Source organism: Gobio gobio (assembly GCF_949357685.1).
Source record: "Gobio gobio genome assembly, chromosome: 1".
Lineage (NCBI taxonomy): Eukaryota > Metazoa > Chordata > Actinopteri > Cypriniformes > Gobionidae > Gobio > Gobio gobio.
The window spans coordinates 25,222,595-25,244,671 of NC_137097.1; positions in this window are offsets into that span (position 1 = coordinate 25,222,595).

Consider the following 22,077-nt stretch of genomic DNA (forward strand, 5'->3'; position numbering starts at 1 on the left):
AATATGCAGTGGGTAATACCACTAACTTGAAAAACCAAACGTTTTCATCGTGAGCTGTTAATGTCAGTGCCAAGGTGGACCCAGCTCAGCTAAAATAGATCAAATAATATCAATGTTAGTGTTTATCAAAAAGATTTCAATTACACTAGGTCACATAAATGTATCTCCACAAAACGGATTTATATCCGATCTTTAATTCCCGCACTATATGCAGATTTAATGGAGTTCATGTCACATACTTTTTCCACAAGCACTATGAGTTTTTTTGGTTGTTCTCAATAAAGACATGAAATATCAGAATTTCTTTGTGTAATTAATTTTAGACACATTATGTTTGTCAATACTCTTGACTTAGATGAAGATTAGACCACATTTTATGACAAACTTATTCAGAAAACCATGAAATTCCAGATGGTTCACAACTAAGATTATATAACTAAGAATAAAAACTTTATTCTTAGTTTTTATAAACTCTGCTATTTTATTATCATCACTTTGTCTCCTGTCACGTACGTTCTCTGGCTTTCTCAGTCAAACACTCAGGCTGATTGAAAACTGTTAATATAGTCGTGAAACAAGACTTGGAAAAATACTGTGAAAAATGAATCAGTGAGTCGATTCAGCGGTTTGGAGCGCCAAAGTCACGTGATTTCAGCAGTTTGGCGGTTTGACACGTGATCCGAATCATGATTCGACTTGCTGATTCATAACGCTTCGAAGCTTCATGATGCCTTGTTTTGAAATCTTCATCACTATAAGTAGTTATTTAGGGGTTTTTTTTGCGCACAAAAACTATTGTCGTCGCTTTACTGTAGTGAGATGGACTTTGTAACGACGTCTTTAGTACCTTTTATGGGTCTTGAGAGTGTAAAGTGCATTGCTGCCAATGGAGGCCTTTCTGAGCCATCAGATTTCAACTAAAATATCTTCATTTGTGTTCTGAAGATGAACGGAGGTCTGACGGGTGTCGAACGACATGAGGGGAAGTCATTAATAACAGGATTTTCATTTTTGGGTGAACTAACCCTTTAAATATAAAATAGTGAAAATACCCATGAATATTATGTTAATTGTGAATTGTATATTTATTATCCATAAAACAGAGATTCAGTATACATTTTCATTCATATTCATAATCATTACCTTTGTGTGCCAAATCAACATGGGTTATTTTCGCTTCAGCCAACTCAGCTCAAATATCCACCTGACTTCTCTTCTGTGGCACTCATTAATAACTTTCTGTGCCACCAGGGCAAGGTTTTTCAGAATGTTCTTTTCAATGTTTGCATCAAGTATGCTTTCAAACTCTAATACAAGCTATTAATTAAAAAAAAAAAAAAAAAGTATTAACAAAAATGTACAAATGTTCATTGCTTTGAAGTTATAATTTGGAATTCAATTCTACTGCAATTGAGGGGATTTTAAGGGCTGGATATCGTGATAGTATTTATTTTGTGTACTGATGTTTCATGTAGTCTGTCCTCTCATTCCTTGTCCGTACATGCAGTCCTGTACATTGACATTTGGTGTCCTCTTCAAGCATTCTGTTTTCATTCTCTCCAAGTGGATCCCTTTGCTGTATGTATCTTCTCCTGATTCACAAAAACACATGCACTCATTTAATAACTGTATACTTTAGCCTATTCTTAAATTATTATAATTATATTATTCTATTTGTGACTATTACCTCTTCAGATACATGTCTTGGATTACAGAAAAAATAAATAAATAAAGATATCCATTACTGTAAATATATATTAAGGTGTCATATAATTTGGCATACTCTGTCATGTTCTTATATATTTGCTTCCTGTCCTGTCTCTCAAGAATTGTATTTGGTAACAAGGGCTGAACACACCTTGTTGTATTGTTCACTTGTTGGATACCTTCGAAAAAAGAGAGAGAGAAAAAAAATTTCATCCACCATGCTCTAAAATTATACTAAAACGATTAAAATTATGCTACCAATTAGAGACCAGATTCAGGTCACATGCTGCCCGTATATTTTTAGACTCAGATAGACATCCATTTGTCCGGCGTCCCTCACGCATGAAACCGCATGAAACATATTGAAGAACATATAAAATAGTTAACCGATCAAAGCCAGTTTTTATTAAATGCTGAGGCTCTTACTAACAGCCAGCACATCGTATGAGTAAACTATTTTATTTTTATTTCACTTTTATATCATTTTTGTATATTATTTTGATGGGGGCGGCGCCCCAGCGCCCTCTATTGACCAGCCACCACTGCGCTAAATTAATAATTAATTACGCTATACAATTACCATGCATATGTGCACATATGATCAAACAGTGTTTGAATTATTTTTTATCTCCATTTGCTCCGTTCTGTTGAAGAAAAAAAACTTCTGCTCTCCTCATCAAGTCTTTTTTTTGTATTGCCATAGGAAAATTTGGTATCTGATAATTTGCTGGCCACACTGTTTGGGGAATGTTCTGTGTTGAGATTGACCCATGTGAAATACCAAATCAACAGAATCTACAGAAAAATCTACAATCTACAGAAAAAGATTTCAGAGAAGTGTTATCTTTGTATATATATAATTAGAGATGGCAACATTAATGCACCACATTGAAATATTTATCTGTTAAGAGAGAATACGGGAACATAGGATTTTACTTTCTCACAAACACCAAATTTTAATATTTTCAGTTAATTTGTCATGTTCTTAAAAACAACGTTACGTTTTCTGCGGTTATACTGGTTGGACGTTAGATGGCGCTATGGGGTCAATTTCCCTGAGCAATAGTGCAAAAATAACGCAAGGGAGTTTAAAATGAAAATGAATAAAGCAAATTAGTTAATTAGCAATGAATTTTAGTTGAGAACCACTTGTATTTTAGGCCTGCAGTTAAAGGCTACCCATAAGCCAACGATTCATAACTCTTATTATTATCTTGTTATTTAAATAAATAAATCTTACTGCTTATAGAAGAGTCTTTTTAAGGTCTTACCACTCGTGGTCAATAAACTTCTTCCACATTTCCTATTACAAACTGAACCAGTCCTCATGGGATGAAACAGTCTGTGGCTGAACCTTTAGTACAATTCTCCTTGCTTGGGCTTCAATGTTTTCATATAGATCTTTCTGTGGAAGAAAAAGAAAGTTAGAAATGTTGTATAATTTTTTATTTATGTTTTGTAACCATTTATAATCATTTGATTATTATATAAGATTATTATTTTAATTGTGATACCACATCAAGATTTAGTCAAGACATAACTAAGTTGCATTTTGGCTTAAATCAATACATCTTGATTAAAATTAAATAAAAAATGCACTGCTGTTGCATGATGCATAATTACATCTGCATGATGATGCAAAATCTAAAACTTAAAAGAGGAGAGCAACAGTTAAAGCTAGGTAAAATAAATTAACCTTTGGTTTATTTCCCCCTTTTATGAGAGTACACTTTAATCAGGGAGGCTTTATATTAAGAGGTGTGTCTAATATCTTGACCACTCTATTTACAGAAACACTTTTCAATAGAATGTATTCCAGTATAAAAAGTTGTATCCTTTATTGTGTAGCTTACTATATATTTTATACATGTACACACATATACACAATTTTACAGAATGAGTTACAACAAACTTCCCATCATGCTTTGCTTCGGACTGTTAAAGGAGGGTAAATGTTAAAATGAAAATGTTATTTAATTTGTTTTTGCTCAATTTAATATAGGGGGAGATGGAGCCTGTGGTGAGGTTGACGATTGGCCAAACACCAATAAAACTATATGTTACTTTTATTAAAAATAATGTCTGTGCACTTTTCAGTACAGTAAGTATGTAGTGTGTGTGTGTGTGTGTGTGTGTGTGTGTGTGTGTGTGTGTGTGTGTGTGTGTGTGTGTGTGTGTGTGTGTGTGTGTGTGTGTGTGTGTGCGCGTGCGTGTCTGTTGTTTATTCTATCATTTTGCAGCAGTGGTGCTTTTGACAGAAAATATTACAATTTCACAATTTCTCTTGCTGACTGCTACAATGAGGATTTACTATCTTATTCTTTATTAGATGACGAAGACGTAATTTCGACCACTAGGTCTTCATCAGGCTTATATCACTTGTGATCTAGGGTGAGGTATTTAAAGGCTCCTAAGCAGCTGAGTAGGAAATCTTTAGTGTGTGGGTGTCTTCCTAACCTCTTATACCTTCATAAGCCGACTCTTTGAATCAAACTTGTTGCACCTGTCACCAGGTTATGGGATGTGCATACACTACTTGTGTTTTGCCTGGTGTTTACAATGTACATGTCAAATTTGTATTGAAGGGATGTGATTTGTGTGACAGAATCCAGCAACATCCTCACCAAGAAGAAGATTTTTGATGCGTAAATGTCAAAAGTGCGGCTTCAAGAGGAAAAGATCATTGTGATGAGGGAGATGAGACAGCACTGCACCTATCTCAGAAGGCTGGCTGGGAACATCAGGACAATGATATCAGAAATGTCTTCTGGCAGAAACAGTGGTAATAAGCTAACTTTTATTACCTTCTTGCTGTAAAGTCAGTCAATGAATAGCTCAACAACACTAACTGAATGGAAGTATTGTCATGCCTCGCTTTAATTTTTCCTTCTAGGCAGTTTAAGTGAAGAGGGTCATTGCGGGCTACTGTGTCTTCTTCAGAAAAGGCTTGCAGATGTGGAGAAGTTGTCTGCTCAAGTTACAGCCAGGCTTTAGGACCTAATGCTGCTTCTCTGCTGGAGGATGTGACTGAGGAGATACTGGAGCACCATGAAGAAGTTGACTATGAGGGTTCAGATGACAGTGATTTTGAAACAGTGTAAACTACTGTTAACTGTTTGTTTGTTTTTTGCGTTTCTCCACAACTCATTTTACAAGCAGCAGGTAGGTTAATTTTATCGGTTATGCTATATGCTATGCATACCATTTTCACATGTTAATTGTCAAGCAGGTATACATATGTTGTATTAATAAATTAGTCAATTATAGCCATAATTATAAAACTTTTTTTATTATCCTGCTGCGTAGCTGGATACAAGAAAATATCAAAAGACAATCATTGGCTATTTGTATGTATGTATGTATGTATGTATGTATGTATGTATGTATGTATGTATGTATGTATGTATGAATGTCATTGTGGCCTTTGTTTTAATGTATAACACTTCTTTACATTGAAAAGTGCTATGTAAATAATTTATTATTATTTGCTGTATTTTCTGTATTAAAACCTATAAATTGGAAATTTTTCACCTAAAGAAAACAAATAAAATAGGTTAATTTGAGACTCTTAAATCAGATTGCCCTAGGTGCAAATGGAGTGCGAGTGCTTGTTTGCCTCTTTGTGTTAGCTCTGTGATGGACTGGCAACCAGTTCAGGGTGTAACGTTAAGTTACTCCACCTCTAACCAAAACATCAATGAAAACGAATTGCCTGCCCCTAACATCTAGGGCGTTAATTTCAATATGGAAACACAATTTTTAATAAAGAATGACATATTTCTAAATTATATGTTGGCAAAATCAGTTATTCATGTTTCTTTACCTAACACACCCTTTTTTGTGAAAAAAACACACCTTACTCAGGCTACGCGCCTGCGCCAACACGGTTACCTTAGCAACGAGCATGAACCTCCTAAAAAAGTTTTTTTGGCTAATAATAATCACCATAACACAATGTTTTTTGGTCTGAATTCAGAAAACGCGTATTATGCTTTTGCAATAGCATGTCTGTTAGGAAGTAACATTATACTATAGTTATTTTTTTAATATACTATAGCCAAAGGGATTTGTGCGATGGTGAGGCTAAGAGCACCACTAGTACTGATAGGGGAAGTGATCAGGAGACCGGAAGGGAAGGCAGGCAAAGGAGACATTACCAGACGCAGACGGGGACATGTGTTCGGTAAGAGGGAAATAGGAGCATTTGACCTGACTAAAGACAGCACCACCTACATAGATGCAGTTGAAATCGAGGGGAGTCCCAAATGAATATAAATTAGCAGATCAAATAGCAGCAGGATTTGAAAACATTCCAATCATTGCAGCTCTATTTCCAGTGACACCAAATAAGAATGTGGATAGAATAAACTATGTGCATTACAATGTGTTAAAGTTAGCCAATTTGACCAGAGATGCTGTAGAGGGAATAGCAGGACAATTAGCTCCAACGTCACTGATGGCAGTTCAAAACAGGATGGCTTTAGATATGCTGTTAGCTGAAAAAGTGTGTGTGTGTGTGTGTGTGTGTGTGTGTGTGTGTGTGTGTGTGTGTGTGTGTGTGTGTGTGTGTGTGTGTGTGTGTGTGTGTGTGTGTGTGTGCAATGTTTGGAGACTCATGCTGTACGTTCATTCCCAATAACACAGCTCCAGATGGGTCAGTCACCAGAGCCCTAGAAGGATGGAGGGCCCTATCTAAGACCATGCATGAACACTCAGGAATAGACAACAGCAGTGGAGGGCAAGGAGGCTCCACCACCATATCAGATGCCACTGCTGGCTGGAAGTAATGAAGAGGATGAGGAAGAGGATGCTTTGTAAGAGGTGGGGATTGATGGGAATAAAAAAAATTGGGGGGATTGATTGAAAAAAAAGAAAGGGGGATTGATGGGAATAAAATATGTGTTTGTGCATTATTGCTAACAAATGCTTGTAGAAATCTTGAAGAAATGAATCACTAACATAGTTCATTGAAGATAATGGGAATTGAAAGCTTATGAGAGATTATTCATGCATTAAGATGCCTCTGTGTCTGATCTAATAAAGAAGCAGTTTTTAAAACAGGAGTAAAAAACAGGAACTGAAACGGGGTGAGATGTTCCAACGAAGCAAAGGACAGAAGTCATCTGATTTCCAAGAAAAGACAGCCTACATTTTTTCATTGTGTGTATAAATATTCGGGTCAGGGAAAGGCAAGCTGTTGCAGACGAACTGAACATAAGCCTTGCGTAGCTTTGTGTAATAAGGGATAGCTGTGACCCAGAGCTCTGTATGCTTCATTCATCTGATTTAATTGATCATTAAAATAGTTGATCTAAGCTTCATCTCTGCTCTCCTCATTAAACGAACACGCAGACTTGAGGAAATTGATGCCAAGTCCAACAAGCCTCAGATCTGCATGACTTTTCAGGAATATCCATAAGTGATGGCAAAAGACAAATCAGTTGATTTTTGAAGTTGCTCATTCTTTAAACCTTGTCACACTGATAAACACTGCAATTCGTTCTAGAATGAGTTTTCAAATGCCGTTTCTGGTCTCTTTGATATGGGAAACTCTTCTCATACTGAAGACATGGGAACTTCTCTCTGGTGTGAGTTATCATATGATTCTCATAGTGTGTCCTGTGTTAATTCTCATGTGGACTGTAAGGCTTCCTTGTTGGTAAAAACTCTTTCCACACAGAGTGCAGGTGTACAGCTTCTCTCCAGTGTGAACTCTATATATGGACTGCAAAGCTTCCTTGTTTGTTACAACTCTTTCCAGGCTGTTGGCATGTGAAGACTTCTCTCCAGTGTGAACTCCCATGTGTCTTTTACCCCCCTCTGAGCACTGGGCTCTTTTCTGGGCCCTGGAGGTGTTTTGACATGCCCTGATATTTGAGCTTATTTCTGTTAAGGCCCTTTCACACCGGACGCGTAACGAAAAAGCGAAGCGGAAAAAGCGAATATTTCGTGTGCGAATAGTTCGCGTCAAAACCATTCACACCAGCCGCAACGCGAGTTTGCGACGTTTCAGAGCTCCAACATTCCAAAACATTCGCGCCGACAGCTGAGAAACACGGACACGTAATCATTCAGTGGAGACAAGCTTTTAATTTTCTTTAAAAGACAGAGAAGAAGGTTTTGGGTGCAGCCAGTCTTAAAGAACAGAGTCTGAAGGGGAGGATGCTAATCTTATACAGGAGCTAAAACTTCATCATGGCCGGTTCCTCACTTACTTTCAAATGTCCGTGGGACAATTTGAGGAGCTCCTCCAGACAGAGACGGTAGCAGCGCATCTGACGACACACACACACACACACACACACACACACACACACACACACACACACACACACACACACACACACACACACACACACACACACACACACACTCACTCTCTAAAGGAACGGCTCGATCCGGAGCTGCTGTGTTTCCAGTTGAGTCACAATGTAAACATTTAAGTGCCACAGTCATACTGATGGAAACACATTCACTTTCTATAGTCGCGGACGCAATTAGATTTAAAAAAAAAAAATCAATGTATTGATTATAATATCTGTAGCCTATAGTGGGCAAACACATCTGCATCTGTACAGCTGTAAACACAACTACAGCTGTAATCTCGTGAGAAATGCCATACCTGGCAAAGGTTAATGTTGATTGAATGGCTAGTGACCTCAACTGGACATTTCGTCACCTTTGTTTCCTTGTGTGTGATTGGTTTAAGCCTTTTCTGTCGCTGCGAGTGTAAAAAAAATCGTCATCGAAACGAAAAAAATAAACATCGTTTTTTCGCCGCAGCACATTCGCGTTCGGTGTGAAAGCTCTCATTACACAAACAGCTGATCAAAAAATAAAACCATTGAGCGAATTATTCGCGTGTCAAAATCGCGTCCAGTGTGAAAGGACCTTTACTTGTAACATTTACATAAAGTCTGAGTACACTGTTTCAAGCACAATCTCTGCTACAGTAATATGTGAATAGCATGTGTGTAAAAATTACGTTTATGCGTGGTTTGTGGAAAGAAAAAACATTAAGTCGCTGTTATAAGGCTATAAAACCCATTCTGAATATTTGTTCACAAGACTTTTGATAACTGGATCACGTGGGCTAGAATTTGTGCTTCAAGATGATGTCAAAATCACTCTGGCCACTCAAAACTAAAAACGTTACTGACATAACCCTGTATCAGTCTCTTCTCGCTTCTTTCTCTACTAATGTCTCCACTGCTAAAACTACATACTACCACAACAAAATCAACAACTGCTCTGACTCTCGTGCACTTTTCAGAACATTCTCTTCGCTACTTTGTCCCCCCCCCTTCATCAACTCTTACAGCTGATGACTTTGCATCATTTTTCACAAACAAAACCTCCTCCATCAGCAGCCAATTCTCCACACCACAAACCGACACACACATCTCAACAACCATCACACACACGCTCCCCTCCTTCTCTCTGCTCTCTGAAGCAGATGTCTCCAAACTCATCCTTTCCAATCATCCCACTACCTGTCCGCTTGATCCTATCCCCACCCATCTCCTTCAGGCCATTTCTTCTTCTGTTACTCCTGCACTCACTCACATTGTCAACACCTCTCTTCACACTGGGACCTTCCCCACAGCATTTAAGCAGGCTCGGGTAACCCCACTGCTTAAGAAACCCTCTCTGAACCCAGCACTTTTAGAAAACTTCAGACCGGTATCCCTTCTTCCTTTCATTACAAAGACACTTGAGCGAGTGGTGTTTAACCAGCTCTCTACGTTTCTTGAACAGAACAACCTCCTGGACATCAACCAATCCGGTTTCAAAAGCGGCCACTCAACTGAGACTGCCCTGCTCTCGGTTACGGAGGCACTGAGACAGGCAAGAGCGGCTTCCAAATCCACAGTACTTATCTTACTGGATTTGTCTGCTGCTTTTGACACAGTTAACCACCAGATCCTCCAGTCAACTCTCATGAAGATGGGCATCTCAGGAACTGCTCTCCAGTGGTTCAAGTCTTACCTCTCAGGTAGGTCCTTCATGGAGAGGTGAAGTGTCTAAGTCACATCCTCTAGCTACTGGAGTTCCCCAGGGCTCAGTTCTTGGACCACTTCTCTTCTCCATCTACATGTCATCACTGGGATCTGTCATTCAGAAACATGGCTTTTCCTATCACTGCTATGCCGACGACACTCAACTCTACTTCTCATTTCAACCAGATGATCCCACGGTTGGTGTGCGTATCGCTGCCTGCCTAACAGACATTTCTGCCTGGATGAAGGAACATCACCTTCAACTCAACCTTGCAAAGACAGAACTGCTTGTGGTCTCTGCCAACCCAGCACTTCACCACAATCTCTCCATTCAGCTAGGATCATCAACCATAACTCTGTCCAGGACAGCCAGGAACCTTGGAGTTGTGATTGATGATCAGCTAAAATTCACTGACCACATCACTGCAACAACCCGGTCCTGCAGATTTGAGTTATACAACATTAGGAAGATTAGACCCTTCCTATCAGAGCAGGCCACACAACTGCTGGTCCAAGCTCTTGTTCTCTCCAGACTGGACTACTGTAATGCTCTTCTAGCGGGCCTTCCTGCATGCACTATCAAACCCTTGCAACTGATCCAGAATGCAGCGGCGAGGGTGGTCTTTAATGAGCCGAAGAGAGTGCACGTCACACCTCTCCTCATCAGTCTGCACTGGCTGCCAATAGCCGCTCGCATCAAATTCAAGGCACTGGTGCTCGCCTTCAAAGCAACCACTGGCTCTGCACCAATATACCTAAACTCGCTTGTTCAGACTTACACACCCACCAGGAACTTACGTTCTGCCAGTGAACGACGCATTGTGGTGCCATACCAGAGAGGCATGAAATCGCTCTCACTGACTTTTTCTTGGACCGTTCCCACCTGGTGGAATGACCTGCCTATCTCAATTTGTGCGGCCGAGTCTGTAGCCATTTTCAAAAAACACCGAAAGACACATCTCTTCCAGCAGCACCAGACCAATCAAGAATAGCACTTATCATATAGACTCTTCCCCTCTGGCTCTCAGCGAAGGCGGTCGCATTCTCTCCTCTCTCCCTCTCGTCTTCCTCCTCCCTCCTCTCCTGCTTGCTTCTCTCGTCTCGTCTAGTCTACTGTCTTAAACTTGAGAGACTCTCCACGCACTGCTCTCGAACTAAAATTATGGATTTGATCAACTGGTCTCTCAATGCAATTGACACCATCTTCTCGACGAGAAGCTTGGGTTCGGGGGAACCTAACTGCCCTGCCGGAACGTTTGCTGCTGGCTACACGATGGACGCGTGGGAGAGGTGGCATGTTGTGTGTCTGGCGGCACTTTCCGTAGAGGACATTGAAGACATCTACCTATTCGGATTTATGGTAACAGGGTTTCTGCTGATTGGATCAGGCATTGCCCTGGGATATCGAAGAATTAAGGAAGCGGTGACAGCTGTTCAAAGCTCCACAAGGCTGCCCGTCATGATTGAAGCAGTGGGCAGAGCGATCATTTCTCAAACTTGGACTATTAACCGCAATATGGATAACATCATGGATTTGCAACGCAAGATGGATATCATCACGGAAAAGCTCACTGCTTTGCAAAAGGATCGTTTCAGAGACCAGAACGAACTAAGAGAGTCATAAATTGTGGCTACTCGCTCCCAGACCAAACAAATTCCAATCTTATTTGCTTTCGGCTCCCTCAACCAGCACGGCCTTGGCCAAGGCCGCTGTTGAGACAACAACTCCCCCAGTAGAGCGCTGCAGGAAGACGCTCTTGCATTCATCCCCCAATCACCTGCTGACTCAGACTGGGATCTGATCAAGGTTGTCTCCATAGCAACTTGCGGACTGGAGCACCGAGATTATGGTGCCAGGCGTGACTCTCCAGGCCTACACAAACATGCACATGAACTCTACAGACACACACACATTATGCACACACCCATCTCTCACCTTCGCCGCTTTGTACCCCCAGTCTGACAAGCGGGTCTGTGACCAGCGCCTGAAATGGCTGCAGGACCGGGACGCCTGGCTGTGCTGGGACACCTCGACCCCCCAGTCCTCTCCCCTGTTGCAAGTCGTGTTTTCATGTTGTAATGTGTGCTCTTGTTGCTGAGATGTTTTTTTTACTGTTCTCAAACTGTGCTCCCGTAGGAGCATAGTCTGGGGGTTGTTTTTTTTGTCATCTCCTCACCCCTCCCTACCTCTCCTCATGTTATGCTGTATTTTCTGTCCAACTCAAGAAGACGCCGCAAATGGCGACTCGGTGTGACTCGCACAACACCAAAACAAATTCCGTGTATGTGTAAAAATGTACTTGGCAATAAAAATTCCTTGATTCCTTGATTCCTTGATTCATTCTATTCATTTTCTGTCTGTCTAATTTATTTATTATTAAAAAAAAAAAAAAATTCTGTCCTGTGTGTTCTGTGCTAGATTAACTGAGACTTGTTACAGCACTTGCATTCTGTTGCCCTTGACTGTCCTAGTTGCTTCTTTTGCTCTCATTTGTAAGTGAGCTTTGGATAAAAGCGTCTGCTAAATGACTAAATGTAAATGTACTTTTTAAAATCTTTATTTGAATAAGGAAACATTCTTATTTTAAAGATGCTATCTGAATATAGCAACATGAAACCTCATTCAACAAAATATTTCTATAATTAAATCACTGACAGAGACCCCTCCCTATTCAGCCAATCACGGTGGTCATAGTTAGTATGCGCGATGACATCATCCATACAAGGTCAAACCCGCCCTTACTCTTAGCTTAAGACTTCTCTCTATTCCTTAGTAAAAGTTGCTAGGGTTGCCACCCGTCCCGTATTTACAAGCAAAATGACACGTCCCGTATCAGACCGTATTTTACAAAGGTCCACACATAGTTCAATAAACACATACGGATTTTGAAGTGTGGAGAATACTGATAGCAAATATAAAGAAATTAATTTCACAATAAGTAGTAGTACAGGAGCTCATTTGGTCGTGGTTGCATTTTAGCGGCTTTGTTGCCATAGCGGCGGAGTCTCGAGAACATGTGCTGTGCCTGTAAACTTGCGCGGTTTTTTAAAAACATGTCGAACTTGCTCCGCTTCCACCGTTTGAACGCAAGAGGAACGCAAGCAGGCCAACTGCACACTTTATGAAAAGCATTTCAGTTGCTCAGACTGAATGACTTAAAGCAGCAGCGGTGACAGACAGGTCTATGTGACAGACACATCCGTGCTTCTTAAGGTACAGGCCTATTGTTTTTTTTAATGGATAATATATTAATATAATATTCCATACATTATCAGAGCTTGGCAGACAGAATAATGTTTTTTAGACAGGTTAATTAATAGATTATAGCCTAATAAATGTTATTAGTAATATAATGTATAATTTAGCTAGGCTATATTAATCATACATAATCCTGTCATATAAAGTTTATGACATTTAAAAAAATATTTAGATAAAAATGGGACAAATAATTACATGAGAATATAGTCATAATTTAAGTAAATTAATAAAAAAAACTGGGTCAGAATGACTGCTTAAAGGGACAGTTCTAGTGCTGAACAATATGCGTCAATCTGAGTAACGTATTCTGAATACTTGGATTACTTCCACATTGAATTGCATTTTATAAGTGTAGGAATGCGGCCATCAAATCCTGCTTACTAAACATATAATATAAAATATTTAGCTAACGTCAAACGGGCCAACGGCTCTTGGGCTGGTAAATCAGCACATAGGAGAATGTAAAGTTGCACGTCAACTAAGCAGGGAGCACTGGCGGTGGTCGGCCAAAACACTTTTTTTTTGTATGTGAAGCTGTTTTACGAGAATATTATGACACGAGTGAAGCACAAAGCTTTATTTACAAAATAAATAATAGGTTTGCAATTAAATGTTACATCACAGCCATGGAAACATATGGATTCATGCCGAACGAGAGAGGAAGCTTTGTGTGGTGAGCAAAATTTAAGTTTGCTTGCATTTTGCGATCTGGTCACACGATTTTCCACGAATTTAACAATAGGCTTAACATTGCGTCATTTTATTCTACTGGACATGGAATCTCTTATTTATTTTCCCAAATCCTCATTTACGTCTCTCACATGGGATTAAACGTTTTGTGGGATTACAAATTTTAGAAAGTACATTGCATTTAGGATTTTAGGTAAAAATTATGATGTCAGATGAATTAGTCTGCTACGCAAATCTCCCAGACCTGTTTTACTGACTTCAAAGGCTCTAACAAGAGTCTCCTTTCCTGCCAGACCTGTTATTCTCTATTGTGTTTTAAATGAGTCAAAGCCCACCTTTGGGAGCCCAGCCCAGACATTGATCTTTTATGGCTCTTTGGCCTGGCTAGTATCAGCATGCGAATAGCTATGCTGATTCAATGGGACTGGTAGGGATTTCATAGTAGGGTGTGTCTTTTACCGACACAACATATGCATTTCCTTTGTTTGAATGTCTCCTCCTCTGCTGTATAACCACTCCCCCTAACATGTAGATAAATTGCCTTATTTTGTACTGTTAAAATCAGACTGTTTTCGGACGACCTGCAGCACAGAAGGTTCTCATTAAAAGAATAATTCTGTCTTGATCCGACGTCTCCTGGTCTATTCTTCAACAAACAACTGAAGTTCACAACAGATGGTGCCGTGACCCGGATATAGTTTCCAGCTTCCTCACCTGAAATCCAGATTGAAACTTCAAGCTCAAAGAAAAAGATCTGCCTACGTTCCAGACTGGAATCCAGAGCGAAACTTCCAGCTGAACAAAGATTTTCCAGACTGAATCTTTCAACCAAGGGTTGTGGTGAGTGCTGCTCTATCCAAAAGAACCTTAAAAGACCAGTACAAATTTGTTTATCCTCTGGCTGCCAGGGAAGAGTTAACAGACGGCTGTAGGGTTTGGTTAACTAAGTTACCCTCTGTTATCAAACAGAAAAGATTAGCCTCACAAACTAATAATTGTTCTGTTTGAAATAGGGAAGATTAGCATTTAGCTAATATTTGTGTTTTGTGTTACCCTCTAATTCTGTTTGAAATAGGGAAGATTAGCATTTAGCTAATATTTGTGTTACCCTCTAAAAAAAAAAAGTTTTGTTTTTTAGGGATGAGTTATCCTCTGTTTTTCAAATAGGGAAGTTATTAGCCTCACAAACTAATAATTGTTCAGTTTGAAATAGGGAAGATTAGCATTTAGCTAATATTTGTGTTTTGTGTTACCCTCTAATTCTGTTTGAAATAGGGAAGATTAGCATTTAGCTAATATTTGTGTTACCCTCTAAAAAGTGTTTTTTAGGGATGAGTTATCCTCTGTTTGTCAAATAGGGAAGTTATTAGCCTCACAAACTAATAATTGTTCTGTTTTAAATAGGGAAGATTAGCATTTAGCTAATATTTGTGTTACCCTCTAAAAAAAAAGTCTGTTTTTTTAGGGATGAGTTATCCTCTGTTTTTCAAATAGGGAAGTTATTAGCCTCACAAACTAATAATTGTTCTGTTTTAAATAGGGAAGATTAGCATAGCTAATATTTGTGTTACCCTCTAAAAAGTGTTTTTTTTAGGGATGAGTTATCCTCTGTTTTTCAAGCAGGGAAGATTAACATTTAGTTAATATTTGTGTTGTCCTCTGTTTTTGTCAAAGAAAGTTAACAATAGTTGAGCTGTGTTAACAAAGAAATGATCAGAGAAGTGAGTGTTTGTGTGTGTGGTAACAAAGAAATTCAAAAATGTTTAGGAAGAATCCTAGACTGACCCCCACAACTGAAAAAGGTGGTCTCGCAGCTCCTCTGTGGACAGACAGTGATTTCATATCACAGTTAGGAGTGCAGATGAATTTAATTGTCACCGAGAAAGTTAGACAAAAACTAACTCAGAAATATGAGATCCATCCGGACAAGAATTGGTCGATTGATGAATGTAAAAAAGTTTTAGGAGCATGTATTCGCAAGAACAATGTGAAAGGCATTATTTGTTGTCACAGAGAATTTGGTTTAGCGCTAGCTAGACAACAGTCTCAGCAGATCTCAGAGCTAGAGAAACAGAACGAAGAACTCTGTGCTAGAGTAGCTTCTTTGACTAAGAAATTGAACCTCAACAAAGCAGAAGAGAAAACTGATGTGAATGAAGTTAGTCAGACTGATAACGCTAATCCTGACTTGCAAGCTTTCTTTGAAACAGATGTAGCCATTCAATCAGTATCTGATGTGCCTGTTGATTCAGTGAAATTTAGCGTCACAGCCCCGGACATTGTTCTACAGAGTCCACCAGTCACAAACCCATCCTCATGTATGATGTCAGCAATGACTGAAGTTTTGTTAGAGGATGAAATGACTCATGATTGTGTTACGGTTACAAACGCAACTACGAATGAAATAGCAGAAACTCCCATTGAGAATGCAGAATTGGAGTTGTTTGTTGAGGGTTCAGCTCAAGTGATTGAAGGTAACATTACAGCAGCTGCAGTGTTGTGTCAGGGAAGGAAAACCTGGAGTCATGTGACACACTATAAAGTTGTTCCCCCACCAACAGGGATAGGGTAGGACACGAATCAGTGAGGAGCCCAGGAAAGAACTGAATGCAACAGGCATTCGGGGGCCAAACCTGCGGCGAAGATTCCCTTGTAGGCATTCCCATCCACTAGTCCATCCTTACCTCACTGTTTCTTTAGGTGTCACAGGAATTAACAAATAGGGAAAGAAGGAACAACAATAGCAGACTCCGATTGAACAGATGAGACAACCCTGATGTTTTGCTGTCTTTTAGAACAAATACTGCTTTGTTGTCTTTTGTTTTTCTTTGTGCAGATACCTATTGATGGCTGTCCCCAGATTCATACGCACCGATCCTCACCTGCGTATGAAGCCACAACCTCTGAAGGACAACTAGACCCATACGCACCGATCCTCACCTGCGTATGAAGCCACAACCTCTGAAGGACAACTAGACCCACTAATGAGTCAACTGTCAAGAAGAAGAAAAGAAAGAAAAAAAAAAATACACAACGCAGAGAATGATTTACGGGAACTTCAGTCTTCCATCAACATGATCAAGACTGCCTTGCTACTACTTGCTACTAGTAGCCTTACTACTACAAGATTGCCTTGCGACATCGCACAAAGTGTAGACTCCAGAAACAACATATTCTCAGAGCTGATGAATATGTCAAGAAACACCTTGTTTGCTGGAAAGAACGTTTGCATGCCACACCTGCCTTCAGTAGGAGCAGGAATCCCATGGGTGGCACATGATGGGAGGAACGTCTGTATATAACATCCTGCTCAGCCAATTCAATGGCAGGTGCACCCTGGTTGCTCTCCTACCACCAACAAAGAAGATGGCTGCATTCAAGGACTCACATATGCACAAACATGGTGGTCAAGGACTCTTGAACAAAATCCAACAAGACATTCTTGATCTTTCAGATGACTGAAGATAATTCTTCATGGTTCGGAAACCTGTAAGGTCAACAAAGATCTCACAAGGACTATTCCAACCACAAAAGAATATTGCCCGTAATGAACTACACGGACCCTAGTGGCATGTTTGTTTCCTGTGGCAGCATGTCATTCGTCACTACAGACAATCAACACAGAGAAAGTGAAATGTGCCTGTAACTTTTTCCAAGTTACATGACTAGACGATGGGGCTTATGCTAAAAAACATAAGCTATAGAATGGACTGATGAAGGTTTAAATTTGTATTATGTGGGAGTTATTAGAACTCCCAAAGGGGGGAATTGTGGGATTACAAATTTTAGAAAGTACATTGCATTTAGGATTTTAGGTAAAAATGATGATGTCAGATGAATTAGTCTGCTACGCAAATCTCCCAGACCTGTTTTACTGACTTCAAAGGCTCTAACAAGAGTCTCCTTTCCTGCCAGACCTGTTATTCTCTATTGTGTTTTAAATGAGTCAAAGCCCACCTTAGGGAGCCCAGCCCAGACATTGATCTTTTATGGCTCTTTGGCCTGGCTAGTATCAGCATGCGAATAGCTATGCTGATTCAATGGGACTGGTAGGGATTTCATAGTAGGGTGTGTCTTTTACCGACACAACATATGCATTTCCTTTGTTTGAATGTCTCCTCCTCTGCTGTATAACCACTCCCCCTAACATGTAGATAAATTGCCTTATTTTGTACTGTTAAAATCAGACTGTTTTCGGACGACCTGCAGCACAGAAGGTTCTCATTAAAAGAATAATTCTGTCTTGATCCGAAGTCTCCTGGTCTATTCTTCAACAAACAACTGAAGTTCACAACAGTTTCTTCCTTGTTTGATTTATTTAGGAGTAGGCTACATTCGCATCACTTACTGGGGTAAAGTAGAAAACAGAGTAGGACAGATACATTTTACTTCAAACTTTACTTTATTTAACACAGTTTGTGCTTGCTATTAGACTTATTTCGTATTTCATACACTCTGGAGATTTTTAGTTTATCTTTCTCTCACAGCGCATAATCAAACAAAGCCTAAGTTCTTGACCCTGCGGAAGATAATTTCGTTCTTCACATTTTACTACAAGTAGCCTATCAGTTTTGGAACATCAGGAGAAAACATGATATTAGAAAACGATGCTTCTTTCCTGCTCGTGTCATCCCTTTCAGTGCAAAGAGGCATGACGCACGTCTGTGGGGAAATATAAACACATTTTTTCTTTAACTAATATTTAACTTATATTATTTATATTTCCATTATTTACAGATATTTATTTAAATGTTTTACAGGCTGTAGTAGGCTATATTTTTTCACTGACGGAAGTAGGCCTACTAAAATAAACACGCATGTTTGAGCCTTGTTTATATTTTTTATTTTCAAAATGTAGGCTATAGGCTATATATATATATATATATACACCTCAATCTCAATTAAAAAGCCTAAATTTTGAAAATAAAAAGTATAAACAAATAATATATTTAACGAATATATAACAAATTTATATACAGGCTATACAAAAAATATATATAGGCGTGCGTGTGTAGCCGCCACCCCCAACAACCGAGCCACTACACACTAGTTGCACTGCCGTGTTATATTTCGTTCTCCCTTCTCTTTCTTTAATATGAAATGCTGTTTGAATTTCCAAGATAGAAACGCTTTCTTGCCCTGGCTCTGTTGTTCTGGCTCCATCTCTACCTCTAGCTCCCGCTGCTCCTCTTCCGACTCCATTGTGACTTATCACGCAAACCGTGCATTTTTTCATATTTTTTCATATTTTCATATTGGGGGTTCTGAGAAATGCATTGAGTTGCCTTAATTTATTTAGAGAGTGAATAAATTAAAGTTTCGGTAATGTTATCCGTTATCCTTATCCGTTATCCTCTGCCTTGCAATTTTGTATTACATGATCTCCACCACACTTTGCACACTTTCTTTTACCCCGACAAGACTCAGCGACATGTCCAAACCTCTGACAATTATAGCATCGCAACGGTGGTCTAATGTACTCCCTCACATTATATGCCATACTCCCAAGAAAAACTTTCTGTGGCAGAACACCTTCTTTAAATGTTAACAGGATCGGCAGATCCCCACCTTCATCCCTACGCTTAAATCTCACCACATCAGTTACTTGTGCCCCCTTAATGTTATCTAAGGGCGTTTTCACACCTACCTTGTTTGGTCTGGATTTTTGGACTTTTCAGTTTGGTCCGAATCAAAATTACAGGTGTGAAACCTCCCCCGTACCACGGTCCAGACCAAACAGACGAAATTTGGTCAGACGAAAAGAGGTTGTCTCGGTCCGGATCAAACCGAACAAAGGTTCGGTTCGTTTCTAGTGTGAAAGCATTTTCTGTATGGTTCGGACTTTCAGACCATTTACAGGAAGTTCCTGTTTATGTTTAAATATTATAATTTTATTTTTAAATTCAATCTAGGCTACATTGATTATGAAAAGTGAAAAGATGCGCAATATGTCAGAAGACAGAAGGTCAGAAATTATTTTGAACTAAATTTTGTATGATTTTGCTTATGAGCCTTTCTTTAATGTGAATTTCGTTTTGCATAAATTGTATCTTCATTTTAATCAATGTTTCATCAGATAATTGCCTGGATTTAATAAATAAGAAGCAAATAGTCTATAGCAGACAATAATCGCGGGAGCAATCACATGCTTTGCAAATGAACTTGAGCGCGTCTCAAATAAACCGAAACTCAGCAGCTACTTGTCTCACAAACATGAGAAATATGTTTATATAAAGCTTGAAATGTCCACTTTTAATTGTGACGAAAAGAAAATAGTCAAGCAATGCGCACTGTTCAATAGTGGCAATGATATGCGTCCGTTCATTCATTCTTGTCAAAGACGCTGACATCAGACACATGTCCGTTTACAAACCAATCAATGTCCAGATGCAGCCCACATAGATGATGACGAGTGGACGTAAGTGTGTCACGTAAAGTTCTTTATTGCGTTCGCATGATTGCAATGTGAAACCATACCAAAACTAACCGAAAGTATCAAATGTATCAAAACGTGAACTTCGGTTCGGACCTTGGTGCGGACTTTCAGGTGTGAAAACGCCCTAAGATTTCCTTCTCAGACAGGCCTGCAAACACTCCATACACCACTCCCTTGACTCCTTGCTGTCTTCCTCTAGGGACCAAAGTCTCCACCTTGACCATCAACTTCCCCACACCTTTAGCATCATCATACTGTTTCCTATTTTTGCAACAGACTCTTATCCCTTATGTGCTGTTGGGGATGTTTTCATCCACTATGGGGGGTTTTTGAGTCTTAATTTGGCGACAACTTTCTCTGTGTTTCAGCAAATGGGATGATTTTTGGTGACAAATCGTATTTTAACATATATTTTGAGAAAATGCTTAGAAATTTTTCAAAAACTCAACAGTACACTCTGGGCAAATTCACTACCCTTTCGTTATGTTCGTGGATGAAAACAGCCACTAAATTAAACTGCTGTAAAAAATGTGTCCGATACATTTTTTTTTTAATTTTTTTTTGCATAAATCTATTAATCAACCTCAGTCCTGATCAAAACTACTAAATGTTTTTTTTGTTTTTTTAAATCAGAATTTTAACTCTTTAATTGCCAAATTCATAAATTATGTCACTGATTTGGGGGAAAAAACACACAAAATGACTTATTTTCAATATAAAATGTGATTGTGGATTGTGGATTATTTTTAACCTTTTATCACAGTCTTGGACATGTCAAAGATCAGAAACAACATTGGCTTTGATGCATTGTTAGTTTTTGTGCAGCATCAGATTTTTTTCTCCCTCATTTACTGTTCGTGGCTGTTTTTGCCCCATTGACTTCCATTATAACCTAATTTTTTGATTGCAACGCCATGACACCATATAATCATGCATTTTTGATTGTTGATGTTTTTTCCTGTTGGGAAGAGGTAAAATGTGTAAATTTTACAGTTGATAACCAGGTGGCAGCATTAACCCTTTAGATAGGACTGTGCAAAAAAAAAGCTTAGTTTCTGGCATTTCAATGGAGTTTTCTATGGACTTTTATATGGAGTATAACAGCATATTATTGTGTGTGTGTGTGTGTGTGTGTGTGTGTGTGTGTGTGTGTGTGTGTGTTTGTGTGATGAGAAACATCAGCGACCACACTCTGGGTGCGTTCCATTCGACCGTAAGTGGACTGCGAAGTGGACTTCAGAGGGTATTCCGCCATCTTAAGTGAGATTCCAATCCAAAGGGAGCGAACATGTTCAGTTCGAAGGGTACTGTGAACGGCGCAGGGAAGAAGGGAACATCAGTACATCACTTCACAGGAAGTAGAGAGTGAAAATCACCCAAATGTCTTTGCACGTCGCGTGCATCACCTGTCTGAACTAATGATGGTGCAGAGCCGTTGGTTGGAAGAGTTTTTAAACAGCTCTGCGATTGAGGAGTTTACATATGCATTTGAATATTCATAGTTATTATACAAACTAGAGTATTTATGAATGGTTATGGCAATAACTGTTACATTTGTATATTATATTTTATGAAAATGTTAACAAATTAAAAATGTTGAGAAGCACCTGAGGGCTGTCATGTTTTATATTTTACTTTATTTACCTCAGGAATGTTTACTGTGCAGCTGCGCTTGAGAAAGAAAGCGCACGAGAAGAGACGCTACAAAGACCATTAAGAATAGCCTACAAACATAGTTAACCAAATCAAAGTATTTTCATATTGAATGACAGGTGCAGCTTCAAATCTGTTCATAGTCAATACAGGTTATAAGTAAACTAATAAAACTAATGGACAATGTTTTGATTATATGTTTTAGATAGCCTATACTGTGTGTTTTTGTAAATGTATATGCTTATTATATGGTTTTCAATTTGAAAGTAAAGTAAATTACAATATTAATTTATGTTAGGCTATAACATAATCTGCACCTGTCGTTGCCTTTC